Genomic DNA, 16,825 nt, shown 5'->3' with positions numbered 1-16,825 from the left:
TTATGAGTTGTAAGTAAATAAAAGTGTGATGATCATCATTTTTAGAGCATTGTCCCAAGTGAGGAAAGGATGATGGAGACTATGATTCCCCCACAAGTCGGGATGAGACTCCGGACTAAATAAAAAAAGAGGCCATAAAAAAGAGAGAAAAGGCCCAAAAAAAGAAATGAGAGAAAAAGAGAGAAGGGACAATGCTACTATCCTTTTACCACACTTGTGCTTCAAAGCAGCACCATAATCTTCATGATAGAGAGTCTCTTATGATATCACTTTCATATACTGGTGGGAATTTTTCATTATAGAACTTGGCTTCTATATTCCAATAATGGGCTTCCTCAAAATGCCCTAGGTCTTCGTGAGCAAGCGAGTTGGATGCACACCCACGTAGTTTCTTTTGTTGAGCTTTCATATACTTACAGCTCTAGTGCATCCGTTGCATGGCAATCCCTACTCACTCACATTGATATCTATCGATGGGCATCTCCATAGCCCGTTGATACGCTTAGTTGATGTGAGACTATCTTCTCCTTTTTTGTATTCTCCACAACCACCATTCTATTCCACATATAGTGCTATGTCCATGGCTCACGCTCATGTATTGCATGAATATTGAAAAAGTTTGAGAACATCAAAAGTATGAAACAATTGCTTGGCTTGTCATCGGGGTTGTGCATGATTTAAATACTTTGTGTGGTGAAGATAGAGCATAGCCAGACTATATGATTTTGTAGGGATAACATTCTTTGGCCATGTTATTTTGAGAAGACATGATTGCTTAGTTAGTATGCTTGAAGTATTATTATTTCTATGTCAATATTGAACTTTTATCTTGAATCTTTCGGATCTGAATATTCATACACAATTAAGAAGAATTACATTGAAATTATGCCAAGTAGCATTCCACATCAAAAATTCTGTTTTTATCATTTACCTACTCGAGGACGAGCAGGAGTTAAGCTTGGGGATGCTTGATACGTCTGCAACGTATCTATAATTTTTGATTGTTCCATGCTATATTATATTCTGTTTTGGACATTATTGGGCTTTATTATACACTTTTATATTATTTTTGGGACTAACCTATTAACTGGAGGCCCAGCCCAGAATTGTTGTTTTTGCCTATTTCAGAGTTTCACAGAAAAAGAATATCAAACGGAGTCCAAATGGAATGAAACCTTCGGGAACGTGATTTTCGGAACGAACATGATCCACAGGACTTGGACCCTACGTCAAGAAAACTACCAGGAAGCCACGAGGTAGGGGGGCGCACCTACCCCCCTAGGCGCGCCCTCCACCCTCGTGGGCCCCACGTTGCTCCACCGACGTACTCCTTCCTCCTAGATATACCTACGTACCCCCAAACTACCAGATACGGAGCCAAAAACCTAATGCCACCACCGCAACCTTCTGTACCCGTGAGATCCCCTCTTGGGGCCTGTTCCGGAGCTCCGCCGGAGGGAGCATCGATCCCGGAGGGCTTCCACATCAACACCATAGCCTCTCCGATGATGTGTGAGTAGTTTACCTCAGACCTTCGGGTCTATAGTTATTAGCTAGATGGCTTCCTCTCTCTTTTTCGATCTCAATACAATGTTCTCCCCCTCTCTTGTGGAGATCTATTCGATGTAATCTTCTTTTGCGGTGTGTTTGTTGAGACCGATGAATTGTGGGTTTATGATCAAGTTTATCTATGAACAATATTTGAATCTTCTGAATTCTTTTATGTATGATTGGTCATCTTTGCAAGTCTCTTCGAATTATCAATTTGGTTTGGCCTACTAGATTGATCTTTCTTGCAATGGGAGAAGTGCTTAGCTTTGGGTTCAATCTTGCGGTGTCCTTTCCCAGTGATAGTAGGGGCAGCAAGGCATGTATTGTATTGTTGCCATCAAGGATAACAAGATGGGGTTTATATCATATTGCATGAGTTTATCCCTCTACATCATGTCATCTTGCTTAAAGCGTTACTCTGTTCTTATGAACTTAATACTCTAGATGCATGCTGGATAGCGGTCGATGTGTGGAGTAATAGTAGTAGACGCAGGCAGGAGTTGGCTACTTGTCTCGGACGTGATGCCTATATACATTATCATACCTAGATATTCTCATAACTATGCTCAATTCTGTCAATTGCTCAACAGTAATTTGTTCACCCACCGTAAATACTTATGCTCTTGAGAGAAGCCACTAGTGAAACCTATGGCCCCCGGGTCTATTTTCCATCATATTAATCTCCCGACAACAAGCTATTTCTGGTGCCATTTTTATTTTACTTTCTTTACTTTGCATCTTTATCATAAAAATACCAAAAATATTATCTTATCATATCTATCAGATCTCACTCTCGTAAGTGACCGTGTAGGGATTGACAACCCCTTATCGCGTTGGTTGCGAGGATTTATTTGTTTGTGTAGGTGCGAGGGACTCGCGCGTAGCCTCCTACTGGATTGATGCCTTGGTTCTCAAAAACTGAGGGAAATACTTACACTACTTTGCTGCATCACCCTTTCCTCTTCAAGGGAAAACCAACGCAGTGCTCAAGAGGTAGCACGCATCACCAAGATCAATCTATGGAGAGACTAGCAACGAGAGAGAGGGGAGCGCATCTTCATACCCTTGAAGATCGCAATGTGGAAGCATTACAAGAACGCGGCTGGAGGAGTCGTACACGCAGTGATTCAGATCGCGGTCGATTCCGATCTAAGCGCCGAACAACGGCGCCTCCGCGTTCAACACACGTGCAGCCCGGTGACGTCTCCCGCGCCTTGATCTAGCGAGGAGGGAGAGGTTGGGGAAGACAACTCCAGCAGCAGCACGACGGCGTGGTGGTGGTGGAGCAGCGTGGTTTCCAGCAGGGCTTCACCAAGCACTACGAAGGACGAGGATGTGGAGAGGTAGGGCTGCGCCAAGAGAGAGAGAGACTCGTGTCCTTGGCAACCCCAAAACCCCCACTATATATAGGAGGAGGGGAGGAGGGTGCGCCCCCTCTAGGGTTCCAACCCCTAGGGGGGCGGCATCCCTATATGGGATGGAGGGGGGCGGCCAAGAGGGGGAGAGGGGGGGCGCCCTAGGGTGGGCCTTAGGCCCATATGCGCCTAGGGTTTCCCCCTCTCCTATTTGCTGCGCATTGGGCCTTGGTGGGAGGTGCACCAGCCCACTCAGGGGCTGGTCCCTTCCACTCTTGGCCCATGCAAGCCTCTGGGGCTGGTGGCCCCTCCCGGTGGACCCCCGGAACCCTCTGGTGGTCCCGGTACATTACCGGTGACGCCCGAAGCACTTCTGGTGGCCAAAACCTCACTTCTTATATATTAATCTTTACCTCCGGACCATTCCGGAACTCCTCGTGATGTCCGGGATCTCATCCGGGACTCCGAACGACATTCGGTAACCACGTACAAACTTTCCCTATAACCCTAGCGTCATCGAACCTGAAGTGTGTAGACCCTACGGGTTCGGGAGGCATGTAGACATGACCGAGACATCTCTCTGGTCAATAACCAACAGCGGGATCTGGATACCCATGTTGGCTCCTACATGTTCCACGATGATCTTATCGGATGAACCACGATGTCGAGGATTCAATCAATCCCGTATTCAATTCCCTTTGTCTACCGGTATGATACTTGCCCGAGATTCAATCGTCGGTATCCCTATACCTTGTTCAATCTCATTACTGGCAAGTCTCTTTTACTCGATCCGTAACACATTATCCCATGATCAACTCCTTAGTCATATTGAGCTCATTATGATGATGTCCTACCGAGTGGGCCCAGAGATACCTCTCCGTCAAACAGAGTGACAAATCCCAGTCTCGATTCGTGCCAATCCAACAGACACTTTCGGAGATACCCGTAGTGCACCTTTATAGCCACCCAGCTATGTTGTGACGTTTGGCACACCCAAAGCATTCCTACGGTATCCGGGAGTTGCACAATCTCATGGTCTAAGGAAATGATACTTGACATTAGAAAAGCTTTAGCAGACGAACTACACGATCTTGTGCTATGCTTAGGATTGGGTCTTGTCCATCACATCATTCTCCTAATGATGTGATCCCGTTATCAACGACATCCAATGTCCATGGTCAGGAAACCGTAACCATCTATTGATCAACGAGCTAGTCAACTAGAGGCTCACTAGGGACATTTTGTGGTCTATGTATTCACACATGTATTACGATTTCCGGATAACACAATTATAGCATGAACAATAGACAATTATCATGAACAAGGAAATATAATAATAACCATTTTATTATTGCCTCTAGGGCACATTTCCAACATTATTTGGGTCTTCTTTGGGTGTGTCCTCCACCTCTTCCTTCATCACAGGTTCTTCTAAAATTTCCATGAGGACTCCTTTCATTGCTTCTTTCTTCTGCTTGATGGTTCTTTGTACCATGGGGTACATGTGACACTGAGCAGGGTAGTGGGTAGTCCCTTCACACAAGAAACAAGTTACCTGCCTAGTGGGGCATTCTTCCTATGGGTGAATTTCTTCACAATGAGGGCATTCATCCTTGTGTTCCTTATGGTTGTGTCCTATTTCTCCACAGAGCTTGCATGCACAAGGTTTCTTCATATCGTTTCCGTAAGGCTTCAACTTCGGGGACACAAGACGAGACCTTTGCAGAGTCAATTTAATTTTTTCCCAAATGGTTACTCTTTGCCATCCATTGATGGTTTGGTACATCCTCCACCAAGTAGCAGCACTTCTTTCAAAGCATTGAAGAGCATGCTGGGGCATATCCTTTCAGACTATAGTGATATTCTTCAAGTGATCTTCCATGTTCTGAATCCATTGGTCCGTCTCCAATTTAGTCCTTGATCCAGGAAATATGAGTTCATCTCCATTCATCCTCTATTGGTTTCAAGGGTCTTGGGGGTGAGATAAGAGAGATAGAGAGGGATACACACAATACAAACAATAGTTTTAAAAAGACTGATTTTATTTTTGTGGCTGTCGGAAAACATCAAACAAATGACAGCTCACAATTGTCAGTATAACAGGGGTTGGGTCTGCTAAAGGTCAATAAATCTTCAAAATCACCAAACTCTTCAAGTCTTATTCATGTCTCCAATGGGCTTCTTCCGATCGTGCTTGACCTTCTCAAGTTATTTTGCCAGATCATCTTTGTTGACGTGAAGTCTCTCATGACGTCCCTTAAGAGTTGTGTTCCAAACTTCTGGGTTTCAACATCCTTGGCATGAGCCATGGTCCTACTGTCCTGCAGTTCCTGATGAATCTCCGGTACCTCGAGGTTTTGCTCCTCCAGCTTGGCTACTTTCAGCTTCTGGATCCTGAGTTCTTCACGAAGTGCTTCCTTGTCAAATACGGCTTCCTGCAGGTCCATTTTAAAATTCTTGATGTAATACTCCAGATCCTGGCAATACACCAGCTAAGGTTAAAACTTCATCTTTTGCTGATAGGTGCTCCATTAGCCCGTTTGTCATCCAATCCTTCTGAAGAAATAGATGCTTAACTCAGCACAGTGACAATAGCATAGGCGGGCGATAACATCATGGATAGCCGTGTTTATGCCCATGTCCTTGCCATGAGCTATCATTCCATAGTGGATATCTCCTGTCTTGGGGTTTTCCTGACAAAAACTTTGAGTTTTAACGCTCCATGTTCCGGTCTTTCTCCGACACCTGGATCTTGGGTATTGACAACTTCCATTGTCTAACAAGTTCCATAAGGGTAGCCTTCCTAGGTCACACCAATCTGGAAATTTTTCAGAGCCTTCAAATTCTCCTAGTCTTCGGAGTCTTCAACCGTTGTAGTTTCACTTATTATAATGCACGGTAAAATCCTCTTCATTCCAAAGTGGTCTTAGTTTTCTGATATCTTGTACTTCTTGTAATGGTCTCATCAGCTGAATCTTCGTGTGGTCAAAAGGGGAAAGAGATATAGTGTAACTAAAAGGGAAATTTGATAAAGCTCAGAAAAGAAGCGAGGTAAAATATCTTTTTGAAAATAAATTTTTAGATAAAAACTTTCCTATGGGCTTGCCAGTTTCTAGGGGTCACGTCCTACAGTCAACATGTGCTCTGAAACCATCTTGTAGCGACCCGAGCCGAATGGATCAAGTCTCTATGCTTAAGTGTCATCCCTGGATCGGTATGCTGACACACACAATACTCGAGGATTTATAACAGAGGTAAATCACATGTATAAAGTAACATAAATACTATTACCTCAATCCGAATAGCGGAAGTAACAACAAGGTTGTGGATTCCCATCAACACCAACGGCAAAGTTGAGTGTAGACATTGTAACCCTAACGTATCACTTACTCGTCGTAAGAATCCTGCAACATGAGACATTGCAGCCATGTAGGTCAGTACATTGAATGTACTGGCAATTTCACACTGTAGAGCAATGCTGAATAATGGCTATCACTACATGCATATTTGGCTGGTGGAGGCTCTAGGTTTAGTTTTTGCATAAAGCTAATTTTTTCCTACAACAAAGGAATAGATTTTATTTAACTACAAATTTTATTACATTAATTGAGAAGATAACCCCAACTCAATTCCCAAATCATTAATAACCCAACAACTTCATCAAATAGAGTGATGAGAGCAACCAATAATTCAAATGCCAGATACTCAAGATGTCCATAACCGGGGACATAGCTAATCATGATTAGTTTGTACACTCTGCATAGGTTTGCGCACTTTTCCCCACAAGACTCGATCTCCTCCGTTGAATTGCTCGCACAACATGATGCTTGAGAAACGGATGCCCGAGACACAGTCTTTCAGAAGCATTAACTCTTTACGATGGGTACACCGTACCACCTACATCCCCTACATCTGCTAGTCTACCACTGTAAGAGGTCACACAACATACTCAACTATGCCAGAGCCCATAATGACTTGTGGCTGCACACGGAAGTTTCTAGCGTGAATAATCTTATGATCCCTTTGAGCCTGGGTGGCGAACCATAGGATGATCACACAGGTACCCCGGGATCTCCTTGGACAACTCTGGATTCCCCAGGTCTCCGGGCAATCCACTGGTATCCCCAGGATGCCCCAACCAATCCACCCAGATGTGTATTAAAGTAGGCACCTTAAGTTTCCCTTAGATAATATTACTCTCGCAACTTTCATGAATCTCACTTACCAATCCACGTCTATGAGCATAGCAAAGTAGTGCAAGCATAACACAATAATACCCTGGGTTTGAATGCAAGACAATAGGTTCCTACCTCATCAACTACTTCCCAATGCCCACATGTTATCAAAACCTACTTATGCAATGTTTGAGGGTAAAACTAATGCATAAAAACTAGGTATGAAAGGTATGATCAAAGTGTGAACTTGCCTTGTACTGTTGATGAAGATGATTCACACTCATAATTCTTGATAGTTCTACTTGTCACACTCCGATCAATCTATTGTAAGCAAGCAATTGCATACATAAGCACTCATGCAAAAGAATCGAAGAAAAGATCTCGGAAAACTTCGAAAACAAGCAATTAACTCTTGCAACAGAAAACAATTTCTAATAGCACCAAAATTGGGTGAATTTGGTCTTATCAGAAAGTTTAGGTCAAGAGCTTCAATTAGCAAAAAGAATCAATTAAATCGGAGTTATAAAACTCAAGTTTTGAACAAAAGAAGATTGAATTCAAATCTGTTTGAAATCAGATTTTAAACTTTCAAAAAACATGTTTAAGTTGGTTATCTGGATAGAGGGGATCATAACGAAGAAATTGGCATTGGTTTCGTTGGATTTGGATAAACGAGCAAAAAGTAGCGATCGTTTTAAGATTAGGGGCTAAACTATAAGAAAACTAATTACATCTAAGTCCCTAGCCGAAAAAAAAACAGAAAAAGAAAAATCTACCGAACGAACGTTCGCTACAGAGACCTAAGCAATGAAAGTGTTCGTTGAAAGGACCTAATCAGCGAACGTTCGCTAACTAAAAAGAAAACGTTTCGAAAAAAACCGATCTAACTCGTCGGATCGAGATCCGACGGTCGAGAGGGGGACCGGGGCTACCAGCGGCGGAAAACTTCGACGGCAGTGAAGCGGATGGTGACGACGACTCTGGCAGCGTCGGCAGGTTGCAGGGCGGCGCGGGGCGGCGGCGGCGGCTACGCGGGCGGCAGATCCAGGCGCGGGCGGCGGCGGCGTGCAGCGAAGTGCGGCCACGGCTGCGGCGAGTTGCGAGGCGGCAGCGGCGGCTACGAGAAAGTGAGGGGCCGGGGCGGCCCGGTATTTAAAGGGGGGAGGCCGGGTCGGGTTTGTAGGAGGGGCAAGCCGAGGGGAAATCCCCCTTGGTCACGACGGTGGCGGTTGCCGTACGGCGGCCGGACTCGGACGGGGCGGGCGAGGCGTTGGCGGCTGGGCCGTGGCCTGGCACTGGCTGGGCCGTCCCAGTTCGGCCGCGGACTAATTTTTTTTAAACAATTTTACTAAAAAATAAAATAAAGCCAAATAAAACAAAAACATACTATAGGCATGTAATATATCAAAATTTTCAAAAAAGAATTTCTACAACATGAACATTTTATTAGCGTCAAATAAATTCCTCAAAAATTTAAATAAAGCAAAGAGTGCTACTAGTTTAATTAAAAAACTAAAGAAAATACTTTTAAAATACCGAAATAGTTTTAAATTTATTTCTCTCCATTTTTCTATTGTAGGGAATCATTTTACCCTAATTTCCATATATTTTATTTTTGGAGAAAAATAATTCGAAAAAAACCTATAACTCCAAGTTGAAAATAATTTCCAAAGGGAGTTTAAATTCGAATTCTTTGAAACTTCCAACTCATATTGCATATGTTTCGAAGAAATCATTTTATCTTCTCTCATGAAAATCATTGAGTTGCTTAAAGTTTCTAAATTTGAAATAGTTCCAAATGGAATTCAAATCTTTTCAAAACCCTTTTCATTTTAAATGGAAGAAGTCGTGTCATCTTCTCTCTAGGATTTTGTATTTGAAAAGAATTTGAATTCATGGAGCTCATAAATGCAAGGTGAAAGTTTTGGGAAAGTCTTCTTATTCCCTCTCATTTAACTTTCAAAAAAGTTTCAAATTGCACTCAATTTCACACAAAGAAGCACACCTCAATCAAAACTATTTACTTAATATAACATTCCAAAATTTAGAATTTTGGGATGTTACGCCACGGGTGTCAGAATCATTACTATGTAATCGAGATTATTGACTCTAGTGCAAGTGGGAGACTGAAGGAAATATGCCCTAGAGACAATAATAAAGTTGTTATTTATATTTCCTTATATCATGATAAATGTTCATTATTCATGCTATAATTGTATTAACCGGAAACTTAGTACATGTGTGAATACATAGATGAAACAGAGTGTCCCTAGTATGCCTCTACTTGACTAGCTCGTTAATCAAAGATGGTTAAGTTTCCTGACCATAGACATGTGTTGTCATTTGATAAACGGGATCACATCATTAGAGAGTGATGTGATGGACAAGACCCATCCGTTAGCTTAGCATTATGATCGTTTAGTTTTATTGCTATTGCTTTCTTCATGACTTATACATATTCCTCTTACTATGAGATTATACAACTCCCGAATACCGGAGGAACACCTTGTGTGCTATCAAACGTCACAACGTAAGTGGGTGATTATAAAGATGCTCTACAGGTGTCTCCAAAGGTGTTTCTTGGGTTGGCATAGATCAAGATTAGGATTTGTCACTCCGTGTATCGGAGAGGTATCTCTGGGCCCTCTCGGTAATGCACATCACTATAAGACTTGCAAGCAATGTGACTAATGAGTTAGTTGCGGGATGATGCATTACGGAATGAGTAAAGAGACTTGCCGGTAACGAGATTGAACTAGTATAATGATACCGATGATCGAATCTCCGGCAAGTAACATACCGATGACAAAGGGAACAACGTATGTTGTTATGCGGTTTGACCGATAAGGATCTTCGTAGAATATGTAGGAGCCAATATGAGCATCCAGGTTCCGCTATTGGTTATTGACCGGAGATGTCTCTCGGTCATGTCTACATAGTTCTCAAACCCGTAGGGCCCGCACGCTTAACATTCGATGATGATTTGTATTATGAGTTATGTTTTTTGGTGACCGAAGTTTGTTCGGAGTCCCGGATGAGATCACGAACATGACGAGGAGTCTCGAAATGGTCGAGAGGTAAAGATTCATATATTGGAAGGTAGTATTCGGACATCGGAATGGTTCCGAGTGATTCGGGTATTTTACCGGAGTACCGAGGGGTTATCGGAACCCCCCGGGGGAAATATTGGGCCTTAGTTGGCCTTAGTGGAGAGAGAGGAGGGCCGCAAGGGGTGGCCGCGCCCTCCCCCCATGGCAGTCCGAATTGGACTAGGGGAAGGGGGCGGCGCCCCCCTTTCCCTCTTCCTCTCCATCTCCTTCCTTTTCCCTCCGGTGGAGAAAGGAAAGGGGGGGGCGAATCCTACCTGGACAGGGAGTCCAAGTAGGACTCCCCCCATGGCGCGCCCCTCCTGGCCGCCGGCCTCCTCCTCCCCTCCTTTATATACGGGGGCGGGGGCAGCCCAAAGGCACACCAAGATTTCTCTTAGTCGTGTGCGGTGCCCCCCTCCACAGTTTATTCCTCCGGTCATAGCGTCGTAGTGCTTAGGCAAAGCCCTGCGCGGATCACATCACCGTCACCATCACCACACCGTCGTGCTGACGGAACTCTCCCTCCACCCTCTACTGGATTAAGAGTTCGAGGGAGATCACCGAGCTGAACATGTGCTGAACATGGAGGTGTCATACGTTCGATACTTGGATCGGTTGGATCGTGAAGACATTCGACTACATCAACCACGTTAATATAACGCTTCCGCTTTCGGTCTACAAGGGTACGTGGACACACTCTCCCCTATCTCATTGCTATGCATCTCCTAGATAGATCTTGCGTGATCGTAGGAAAATTTTGAAATTGCATGCTACGTTCCCCAACAGGTAGGGGGTCCCGAGCTGTGGATCTTGGATCGATGGGTAACAAAGAATGCAAAGACAATGTTTACCCATGTGCGGGCCCTCTCTAAGATGTAAAACCCTACATCCTGCTTGATTATATTGATGTTTGTATACTATTATTACAGAGTTTATCTCCCACGAGATCGGATGAACTAAACCCTATACGAGTAGGATGGTGGTTCTCTGTCCCTACAAACTAAACCCTCTGGTTTATATAGACACCAGGGGTTCCTAGGGTTATATATGTCGGTTACCATCATGAGACGAGCACACGGGCTACGCCAAGCAAGTCTTGGAGTACACGCCAAGTCTTTGGAGGTTTCCTCCAAAGCACAGTTTGGTCCCAAAGTTCGGCCCACTCCTGCCGATAAATACACAACCTACCAGTCTGGCCCATGAGAAATAGGTCGGCAGCCCGAGGACCCCTAGCCTGGGACTTCCTCAGCAACCCCTGAACTAGTCTTCGAAGCTGAAGTATATGGGAGAATCGTTGGCTTCGCGGACCAGTTCCTTTCTTCCATGGTGCTTACACCAAGTTCGCAGCAACCCTTAGCCAGTCCCTTTAAAGGTCGCCCGATCATGCCCGGCCACCCGCTGTCCACATAATGTCGGGACTTCCGAAGTATATGCATTACTTAGCTCCTAAGGCCGGCCGCCCAGGTGTGAACAGTGTCTTCATCTGACAACTTTTCCCAAAGGTCACGACCTGACATAACCCTTAGCCGGTTACGTGATTCGAGGCAGTTTTTTATTGCCACATCCCCTCAAGATGGAGATCGTGTCCTGATTTCCAGGGATATGATCAATGATTTGCATTCCCTCATGCACGCATAACGACACGATTATATCGGGAACACGTGAGGTCTGTGGCGCAGTAAAAGGACTCTTGGTATTATAGCAGCTTATAAAAGGGAGCAACCACCATTTTCACCGCACGCTCTCACTTCTCCCTTTGCCATTGCCTTCCCAACCTCCTGAGCTCTAGCGCCCAGATCCCTCCGCCCTTCCAAAATACTTCTTTGGCCACTCCCTCGATCGGCCATGGCCGACTCGGGCTCCAAGGGCAAGTGGGAGGCTTCCTGCGTTACCGAGGACGCCATCCTGGAGCTGAAGAGCGCTAGCTACCTGCCGGCCAACATTGCTCACTGCGTCCCGAAGGAGGGCCAAATCATCCCCACGCCCAGACCGGGTAAAAGGGTGGTGTTCCTCCGCCATTTAATCCGGGGATTAGGTTTCCCTCTCCACACCTTTTTAGGGGATTAATGTTCTTCTACGGGCTAGATTTCCATGATCTCGCCCCGAACTCCTTCATGCACATATCGGCCTTCATCATCATCTATGAGGCCTTTCTACGAGTCTGGCCACACTTCGGTTTGTGGCTCAAAGGTCTTCTATATCAGGCCCAAGATTATCGATGGCCAACAGGCTGGCTGCGGGGGGGCTATGGTCAGTAAACTCCCCTGAGTAGCATGGCCAGAAGGGACCTTCATATAGACTGTCAAGATCTAGCAGAAACTGTGGTTCGATACCATAGAGCCACGGGCTACGGATTGGGCGGAGATCCCAGCTTTCAGATCCGGACCCCCCACGAGGCTTGTCTCATGGAACAAGAAAGGCCTCGACTGGGGTCGTCCATGGAGGTGGAATCGCTGCAGCGCCGGATATCCCAGATTATAGAGCAAGGGATCGAGCTGACCAACGTGATCCAGATCATGCTCTGTCGCCGCCTCCAGCTCTGTCAAGACTGGGCTCCCCACATGTGGGCCTACAAGCCCGAGGACCCCGCCATCGTTCTCAATTTCTTTCGCACCTCCCACACCAAACTATGAAAGGTGCTCTTCAAGCCGCAGAAGGAGTGGCCGGACAAGGCGGAGGACATTGGCCTCGACGCCGCCAACCCCCCTCGTGAGGTACACTAAGTCATATTGTGTTCGGAGATTCCTTTTTGACAAAGCACACATTCCTCTCTTCTTCCTCACCCAGAGCTGGCTGAAGAAGGCCATACAAATAGATAGCCCAGCACGGTTGCCCGAGGGCCCCAGGACAGCCTTGCTGGCGGAAATGTTGGTCGTGGCACTGTACAAGGCACCGGAGAAGTAGGAGGAGAAGAAAGGAGAGAAGAGGGAGGCCCGAGAAGGCCTCCGTCCCAGAGGACCCCAGGACACTAAGTCCGGGGAAACCAAAGCACCTCCACTCATGATGGGGAATAGGGAGAAGACGGGAAGGAAAGTGATTCCTGCCGAACAAGGAAGAGGGCGGCGTCCGATAACGCCGAGGAGGATCTGCCTCCTCCCGCCCCGAAGAGAACGCAGGGCCAAAGTGGCCTTGTTAGGCGATAGTTAAGACTCCGCCGAGGAGTCTGAGGCTTCTGAAGAGGTTCCCCAGATGAACCCGAGGGTCAAGCCCCTGCCCAGAGGTACGTTTCCGATGACACGTCAGCATGTTCGAACTAGCTTCTTCATTAATTGTATGCCTGCTTTCAACATCCCAGCCCGCCGCGTGACCTCCCCACTGATCGGGTCTCGAAGGGGGAATCAACGCCAGCCGAGTTGGCGGGTAGCGGGACTGCCTCGCGCACCACGCCTCCTCCGGTCATCGAAGAGATCGGGGAGGTCTTATCAAAGAAGACCCCTCCTGGACTAAACATGGGGGGAGGAGACGATGTTATGGCTGAGGTCAATACCCCGGCCGCCAAAAACCAGGAGGGAAGGACCCTCCTGGAAAGTAGAGAGGGGGAGCCCGGCCAATCCGAGCTCTCCCTGAAGATGACTCCGAGGCCGCCGCCGCACCAGGAGCCAATCGTCGAGGCTCCCACCGAGGGAAGGACCGAGGTGCCCCCGCTGCCCCCACCTACCACAGAGCAGTCCGCGGCTGGGTGTCCTCGTGCGATGGAGGAGGCTTTAAATAGCTCCTCCATAGCCGAGGAACATCGCGCCCTGATGGGTGCGGTTCTGCAGAGCCTTTGGTCCGTGGACAACGGATTGAAGGAGGCCTTCAACGGCCTTTTGACAGGCTTCCAGGTAAATCAAGTAATGCCCCTTTTTTATGTTTACTTCATATGATCATGCACCCTCATGCACAGTAGCCCCCGAGCCTTGAGTGAGTTTGGCAAACTCATGCAGGGGTCGTATAATTATAAAATTTAGGTCGAGGGCCTGATAAGCATGATCTATTGTGCAGGCCTCGTCTGTGGCGGTGGCTACCAACACCGCAGAGTTGGCCGAGTTAAATCGGAAGCTCAAGTGCTCCGATGACGAGCTCGGTCTCATGAATAAGCAGTTCGGCGAGGCACAAGACAAGTTCAAAATAAACTGTTGTGGTATCACTGTTTGTTATGGAAAGACTCGAAGTATATCCTGAACAAAAATGCTTCTTGTTGTCATTGTAGCTGTCGCCGCCAAGGTTGAGAACCTAGAGTCAAGCTGCGGAAAGCTCAGCAAGAAGCTACGTAGCAGGGGACGGCGATCGAGCAAGCGGCCACCGAACTGGCGACGGTGAAGAGCGCCAGTCAGCAGCACGAGGCCAGAGTGGCCGAGGTGCAGCACGAGCTCAAGGATGCCATCACAAAATGTGAGGACCTTGAGCAAAAGAGTAAGGATCAGGCCACCGAGCTGACTTCATTGAAGTCGGCTATCCAGGAGGCCCGGGTGGAGGCGCGAGGCCACCAAAAAGAACTCCGCCAAGTCAAGTTGATTGCGGATGGTAAGCCGTACTTACTGCAAAGTGTCTTTGGTGGTAACAGGTTCGCATTGCTTATGCGGGTGTGGCGTTCCCAGGCGCCTTCGCGGACCTCCTGAGGAGTGCATTGATGCGGCCAGGTACTTCGCATCCCATGAGGGGCGTGCCGAACAAAGGTGGTTTTGGGCGCTCATGTCGCTTGAACTACGTCGGTATTTCCCCAAAGAGGAAGGGATGATGCAGCACAGCTACGGTAGTTATTTGCCTCAGTTATGAACCAAGGTATTAATCCAGTAGGAGAACCAAGCAACACTATGTAAATGGTACCTGCACACAAAGAACAAATACTTGCAACCCGACGTGTTAAAGGGGTTGTCAATCCCTTTCGGGTAACGGTGCCAGAATTTTTCAAGTTGACAGGATAAAATTTGTGTAGATTGGATAAATAGATCTCGATAAATTTTGAAATAAAAGATGCAAATAAAAAGTGCAGCAAGGTTTTTTTGGCTTTTTGGAATAATATATCTGTAGATCTCATAGGCAAATGTGATGAAGAATAGACCCGGGGCAGTAGATTTCATTAGTGGCTTCTCTCAAGAAAATAGCACACGGTGGGAAAAGAAATTACTGTTGGGCAATTGATAAAACTTCAAATAATTATGACGATATCCAGGCAATGATGATTATATAGGCATCACGTCCAAGATTAGTAGACCGACTCCTGCCTGCATCTACTACTATTACTCCACAAATCAACCGCTATACAGCATGCATCTAGTGTATTAGGTTCATGGAAAAACGGAGTAATGCAATAAGAACGATGACATGATGTAGACAAGATCTATTCATGTAGGAATAGACCCCATCTTGTTATCCTTAATAGCAACAATCAATGTGCGTCTTGCTGCCCCTTCTGCCACTGGGAAAGAACACTGCACGATCGAACCCATCACAAAGCACTTCTTCCCATGGCAAGAAAAAATGATCTAGTTCGCCTAACTAAACCAAAGATTCGAAGAAGAAATACGAGGCTATAAATAATCATGCATATAAGAGATCAAAACTCAAATAACTTTCATGGATAAATAGATCTAACCATAAACTCAAAGTTCATCGGATCCCAACAAACACACCACAAAAAAGAGTTACATCAAATAGATCTCCAAGAGACCATTGTATTGAGAATCACAAGAGAGAGAGAGAGAGGAAGCCATCTAGCTACTGCCTACGGACCCGTAGGTCTACAATGAACTACTCACGCATCATTGGAGAGGCACCAATGAGGATGATGAACCCCTCCGTGATGGTGTCTAGATTGGATCTTGTGGTTTTGGAACTTGCGGCGGCAGGAATTGTGTTTCGTCGAATCCCCTAGGGTTTCTGGAATATTTTGGGATTGTAGGGCAAAGAGGCGGTGCGGGAGGCCACCGAGGTGGGCACAACCCACCTGGGGTGGGTTGTGCTCCCCTCGGAGCCCCCATCTGGTACTTCTTTGGCCCAGCAGGTGTCTTCTGGTCCAGAAAAATTCTCCAAAAAGTTTCGCTGCGTTTGGACTCCTTTTGGTATTGATTTTGTGGAAAGTAAAAAACAAGCAAAAAATAGCAACTAGCACTGGGCACTATGTCAATAGGTTAGTCCCAAAAATGATATAAAGTTGCTATATAATGATTGTAAAACATCCAAGAATGATAATATAACAGCATGGAGCGATAAAAAATTATATATATTGGAGACGTAACAACATAACTGCGTGATTATAAAGATGCTCTACAGGTGTCTCCGAAGGTATTTGTTGGGTTTGCATAGATCGAGATTAGGATTTGTCACTCTGAGTATCGGAGAGGTATCTCTGGGCCCTCTCGGTAATGCACATCATGATAAGCCTTGCAAGCAATGTGACTAATGAGTTAGTTGCGGGATGATGCATTACGGAACGAGTGAAGAGACTTGTCGGTAACGAGATTGAACTAGGTATGAGGATACCGACGATCGAATCTCGGGCAAGTAACATGCCGATGATAAAGGGAATGACGTATGTTGTCATTACGGTTTAACCGATAAAGATCTTCATAGAATATGTAGGAACCAATATGAGCATCTAGGTTCCGCTGTTGGGTATTGATCGGAGATGTGTCTCGGTCATGTCTACATAGTTCTTGAACCCGTAGGGTCC

Source organism: Triticum aestivum, chromosome 3D (genome assembly GCF_018294505.1).
Source record: "Triticum aestivum cultivar Chinese Spring chromosome 3D, IWGSC CS RefSeq v2.1, whole genome shotgun sequence".
In the NCBI taxonomy this organism is placed as follows: Eukaryota; Viridiplantae; Streptophyta; class Magnoliopsida; order Poales; family Poaceae; genus Triticum; species Triticum aestivum.
Note: the sequence above shows the minus strand (reverse complement) of the source record.